This window comes from Tenrec ecaudatus, chromosome 1, assembly GCF_050624435.1.
Source record: "Tenrec ecaudatus isolate mTenEca1 chromosome 1, mTenEca1.hap1, whole genome shotgun sequence".
NCBI lineage: Eukaryota > Metazoa > Chordata > Mammalia > Afrosoricida > Tenrecidae > Tenrec > Tenrec ecaudatus.
In genome coordinates this window covers 83,999,543-84,005,400 of record NC_134530.1, presented here as the reverse complement: position 1 = coordinate 84,005,400, position 5,858 = coordinate 83,999,543, and the positions used below count along the sequence as shown (strand labels likewise).

The 5,858-nt window shown below is 40.0% G+C and overlaps 1 non-coding gene across 1 annotated transcript; it reads left to right on the top strand.

Moving 5' to 3' along the window:
* Positions 1–4,699: 4,699 nt before the first annotated feature.
* LOC142438249 (U6 spliceosomal RNA) lies at positions 4,700–4,805 on the top strand. Its single transcript, XR_012782666.1, has one exon. It is a non-coding gene; the product is annotated as a U6 spliceosomal RNA (small nuclear RNA).
* Positions 4,806–5,858: the final 1,053 nt, after the last annotated feature.

Sequence of the window (5,858 nt, the reverse complement as noted above, 5' to 3'; positions counted from 1 at the left end):
GTGGGCTTTGTTGCTGCTTAGCTAGATGGCCACTTGTTTATCTTTAAGCCTTCAAGACCCCAGACACTATATCTTTTGATAGCCAGGCACCATCAGCTTTCTTCACCACATCTGCTTATGCACATGTTTATCTTCAGTGATCATATCAGGAAGGTGGACACCCACTGATATGATTTTTTTGTTCTTTGATGTCTGATACCTTGTCCCTTCTCTTTTTCGTGGTCACACAGGCTGATGTGCTTCTTCCATGTGGACTTTGATGCTTCTGAGCTAGATGGCCACTTGTTTATCGGCAAGCCTTTAAGACCCCAGACACTATATCTTTTGATAGCTAGGCACCATCAACTTTCTTCACCACATTTGCTTATGCACATATTTGTCTTCAGCGATCCTGTCAGGAAACTGTGCATCATGGAATGTCAATTTAATAGAACAATGTGTTCTTGCATTGAGTAACTACTTGAGTGGAGGTCCAATGTTCATCTGCTCCAATAATACTAAACCTATATAACTATATGCATGTAGATTTATTTCCCCACCATCCTATATAAATATATTTACATATGTACATGCCTGTATTTCGACCTCTATAAATACCCTTTGTCGTCTAGATTTTTCCTCTATTTCCTTTTACTTTCCTCTTGTCCCACTATCATGTTCAGCCTACATTTGAGTTTCAGTAATTTCTCTCAGTTACATTGCCCTTGCTGAACCCTACCAGGACTCACACACACCCCTTGCCACTGATTTTGGAGGACATGCCTAGAGTTCAAAAATCAGACCTTGATCTATTTATAGGTTTTCTTTTAAAATTTTTTTTCTTTTTTTCATCTAATTAATTTATTCTTTTATGGGTCATTGGTTTTCTTTTTTGCTGCCATCTCTGTGTTCTCATTCATCACCTGTCTTACTATGGTTTGTTTTTTGGTGCATATTATTATCTTTACAGATCTATCTAGATAAAATAGGCTGGATGAACAATCTGGAGGAGAAAACAATGGGACCAGTGGTTCCAGGGGGACATGGGAGATGGGGAGGCAGGGGAAAGGAGATGGTGTTGACCAATCCAGGGATACGGGAGCAAAAAGTAATCCAAAATTAGTTCTTGTTAGTTTTTAATGCAGTTAGACCAACTAGCTTTGGCTTCCGGCTACAAAGTTTGCATTCCTAAACAACTTCCAAATGTGTTGATGTCCAGGTTTTGAGGAGCATTTAGAAAGTCAAATTAGATGCATACACAGTAATGCTCCCCCTACCCTGAAGTATTTACAGCAATTGGAGCAGAGGAAAATTCCTTACAGCAGTTCCAACATTAAGAAACCAGGAAGGAGAAGGAAAAAAACCATGTGCCCTGATATTTGATTTAATAGCAGCTACTAATAATGCAAAGTATCCCTGGTGGTGCATTCGCTAAAGCACTCGGCTACTAACCTAAAGGTCAATCCTTGGAGAAAGTTGTGCCAGCTTGCTTTGGTGAAGATTTACAGTCTGGGAGCCCCTGGGGACCAGTTCTCCTCTGTCCTTTAGATTTGCCCAGAGTCAGCTCTAAGGCCTGGGTTTGGCTTTGGTTAATCAGGCAGGGGCCTTCTGCTCCAGAATCCAAGCCCTCCCTAGTGTGGGCTAAGCTGGGTATTGTTTCTCTGCCCCTTGGATACATCCCATGATGAGCTTTGATCAAAGCAAACCTTTCCCTTGAAGCTTAGGGAAGATGTTAATGGCTTTGTTATTCACATGTATCTGCATATATTTGCACAGTAATTCGCTTGTTGTGAGGAGGCGGGGGCTGGTGGTTGAGCTCAGGGTTTAAGCATTTTCTAATAGTTGGTCCTTAAAGGCAACCTAGCAACTATTTAGAGCTAAAGCAGTTCTAGTGATTGAAGGAACTGAGGATGAGTTCACAGCTGCTTATGTGGTCATACGTTCAAGACCATTCTAGGCATAAAGAAATGATCCTCACTTCATGGACTCTGTCTTCCCTTCCCTATCCATTTTATCCATTGTTGACCAAATATATATATATATAATGCTGGTTTCTGAACATTCTAATCTACTCAAAGACATCCAGTGGGTTTTCTTCTTTGGCTATAAAATTCACTGCCATCTAGTCGATTGCAACTGTGTAATGGATTGTGCAGTGAGTAGCTAATGGCTAGGATCAGTGGTTTGAATACACCAGTGAAATCCCAAGAAGAGAAATGAAGCTGCCTTCTCCTGTAAAGATTTAAAGTGTCAAAAGTAAAGGCAGTAGTTCTGTAAGGGCTTTACTATGAGAGAAAAATCAAATAAAAAAAAACTCACTGCCATCAAGTTGATTCTGATGCATGGAGTCCCTATAGGACTGCCTAGAACTGCCCCTGTGGGTTTCCAAGATTGTAACTCTCCCTGCCCCCCCATATTCATTATTATGAAATTTATTAGGGAAGTTAACAGGTGTGGTAGTTACACAATCTGGTGTCAATTTGAGAAGATTACAAGTGAAGGGGTGGAGTCTGGCCTGTCAATCAAGATATAACCAATGCGGCCTCTGTGTGGGCATGGCCTTCTCCTGAGATTTCGGTCTTTCCTCCTTGGAGACAGGAGACACTTTTCTTTCTCTGCTCACTCCTTGAGAGACGCTCTACTGACAAGACATATGGTGCTATGCCCTGAGAGCTGGAGAAGCCACACGGAGCTACCCTGATGCAACTAGACACTGGAGGCAGAAAAGCCACATAAAGACCCCTGCCGGCACTGAGATGCTTATACCACTGGTTCCACAAAACTTCCAACCCACTGGCCTGTGATCCTCCCACATTCAGCATCACTGCATGTACTTCGTGAGTCTGAAGAGGATTTTATAGATTAGTATCAGACATATGGGCTAATATTGGACTCGTGGACTTGATCTTGACTGGACTGGGATGTTTTCTCAATATTCAGTTGCTCTTGTATATAAAGCTCTTTCTTATATACATACGAGTGTCAATGAATTTGTTTCTCTAGTCTACCCGCACTAACCCAACAGGTACAATCAGTCTCAGGAATGCTCAGGATAGTGTTCTTTTTTTAAAAAAACAGGTTATTGGCATATAATTTACTATCATACAATTTATTAGTTCAATCACATCAAGAAGAGTTGTCTAATCACTAACAAAGTTACATTTAGAACATTCTCTTTGTTCTTGTACTCATAGTTATTAGGTGCCCATTTCCACCCATCTCCTCTGCCATACTCCAAGGAACCATAATCCAATTAGTGTCTTGATCAATTTATCTAGCCTAGATTTCATATACAGAAAAATATAGGGGAAAAAACTAGCAACAGTAACAAAGTAAAACAGATAATAACCTTAATAAAATGAAAACAGAAAAATAAATTTTAAAAAATCTAATGAAAACAGAAAATATATAAAACTAACACAAATTTTAAATGACTCAACAAAGAGATCAAATGATAAGGTGTTAAATGTTAACCCAACTTCCCCTGCAATAATCCCCTCTCCCAAGCTCTCTGTCCACTAACAAGGCTGTTCACAACCCTGGTCTAGAGTCAGAGGCAACTCACCAGGGCCTTAATCTACTTAACTGAAACAACATCAAAATGGGTCAAACATGGTAAGCTATTAGACTTTAACCCAATTACATATGCCAAAATTAACTTTGAAATACTCTCTGTTTGATAACAAGGCTATTCCCTCAACTATGATCAAAGGGGATTCTCCAGAGGCAGAATCCAAGTGTAGACCCTGCGAATGGATTGTGGGCTTCCATTGGCAATCCTTGCCTTCAACACACCAGGTGTTTGTCATTTAAGGTCTGATAGTATTCCCTCCTGTGGATTTGGATTTTATTATTTATAAACTTTGGATCACACAGGCTGGTATGCTTCTTACATATAGACTTAGTTGGCTCTTAGATGGCTGCTTGTTTTAAGGTAAGCCTTTAAGACCCCAAGACCATTCCTTCTGATAGACAGGCACCATTTAGTTTCTTCAGCATACTTTTCTATAGCATCCATATCTTCAGTGATCACTTCATGAGGGTAAGATCAAGCAGGGCCATGTCATAAGAATTATTCGTTCTTAGATTGAGGCTAGAATTAAAATCCACAAATCCATTCATATACCTATAGTTGATGCATGTCTCTGATTCCCCTTAGAGACATCATTATCATTTGATATTACAGAACATTATTTTATGTCAGAGAACATTTTATGTTAGAGAACATTAGTCATTGCTTCCACTGCTATCAAGGCAATGCCGGCTCATAACAACCCTATGGATAGGGTACACCTATCCCCGTGAGTTCCTGAGACTACTAATCTTCACAGGACTAGAAACCTTCATCTATCTCCCTCAGAGCTGGCCGATAGTTTCAAACTGCTGACCCCGCAGTTAGCAGCCCAATACCTAACTATTACACGTCGATAGTGTCATTAGTTTAGCCAATGACATAGAATGTAAACCACCATTGTGAAAAGGATGTGATTTAAGTATATATAGGCCAGCTATGGACTGCTATATATGAGCTGTTGACTCATGTAGAGTAAACTCTTAAGTGACTGGACAGGATTTACACTAACAGTTGGAGATTGGATAAACTTAGGACAATAGTCATTCCTAACAGCAGAGCCATGCCTAGAAGATTAATTCCAGATGAATGTCACAATGGAGCAAGGAGGGCATTAACATTGTAAGTATATGGTAGTTCCAGGCTACCGTTAAGTTAATTGGTACATAGACTAAAACTGGAACAATACAGAGAAGATTAGCATGGCCCTTGTGCAAGTATGACTTCACTCAAATTTGTGATGCATTCCATGTTTAAAAAAAAAAAAGAGCTCAAAGCTACCCATAAACTTTTGCTTCACCCTCTTAACTCCACCTTCCGTAGTGCTCTATGCTCCAGCCTAACAGGAATTCCTTGGCTTCTCTAAGCCTCATGAACCTTCCCTGCCAACATTATACCCAATCCTCATAGGGGGTTTGGACATAAGTGGCATACCTCATTTTTTCAGAAATTTATATCATCGTTGCCTTTTAAGGGTTCCAGAATTTTCCTCCATACCTGCCCCCTCCCACATCTTAGTTTCAGGGAGTAGGTATAAAAGATCCGACACCATAGTTACCGGAAGTTCCTATCATTATAATATTTTTATCAGTGTCTTTATAAATTCTTTGGATATTGGAAACTTTACCTATGCATTTACAGATGTGATGACATCAGCACATTACACACTGTAACACTGTATGTACTACATCTTACTCATTATGATATAAGCCAAAAATGATGGTCATAACTGAGGTTCATTTTAACTATAATACATTGTCAGTAAGGGACTTTTTATTTCAGCCCAGGATACCTTCCCCTAATTCCTCTCACTTCTGCCTTTCCTCTAGCACTACTTCACACCCAGCTCAAGTTCCCTTCCTTGTGTTCATGAAACTGCCTCTGAATTTCCTATCTGGAGAAATTCTCCCATCTTCTGAGCTCCCCTGGCATTCTATTTATATTTTTCTTACCAAATGAAGTCCTCTAATTGTGAACATATTAGAATTATCATTGGTCATTGCATGCCTCCAACACTGTCCAGACCTAGACATGGATAGAGTATTTATCTATCTATCTATCGATCGATCGATCGATCGATCTATCTATCTATCTATCTACTATCTATCTATCGATCTATCTAATCTGCTTATCAATCTATCACACCTATCTTGAACTCTGCTGATGCTGTTAAGCTAGCTGCAAGATTGGCAGTCTAAATCCACCAGCCCTTCTGCAGGAAATAACTGAGGCTGTCTGTGCCTGTAAAGACCGACAACCTCAGAAACCCTACACAGGGTCAGTGCCAGTGTGTTTTGTGTGTGTACAT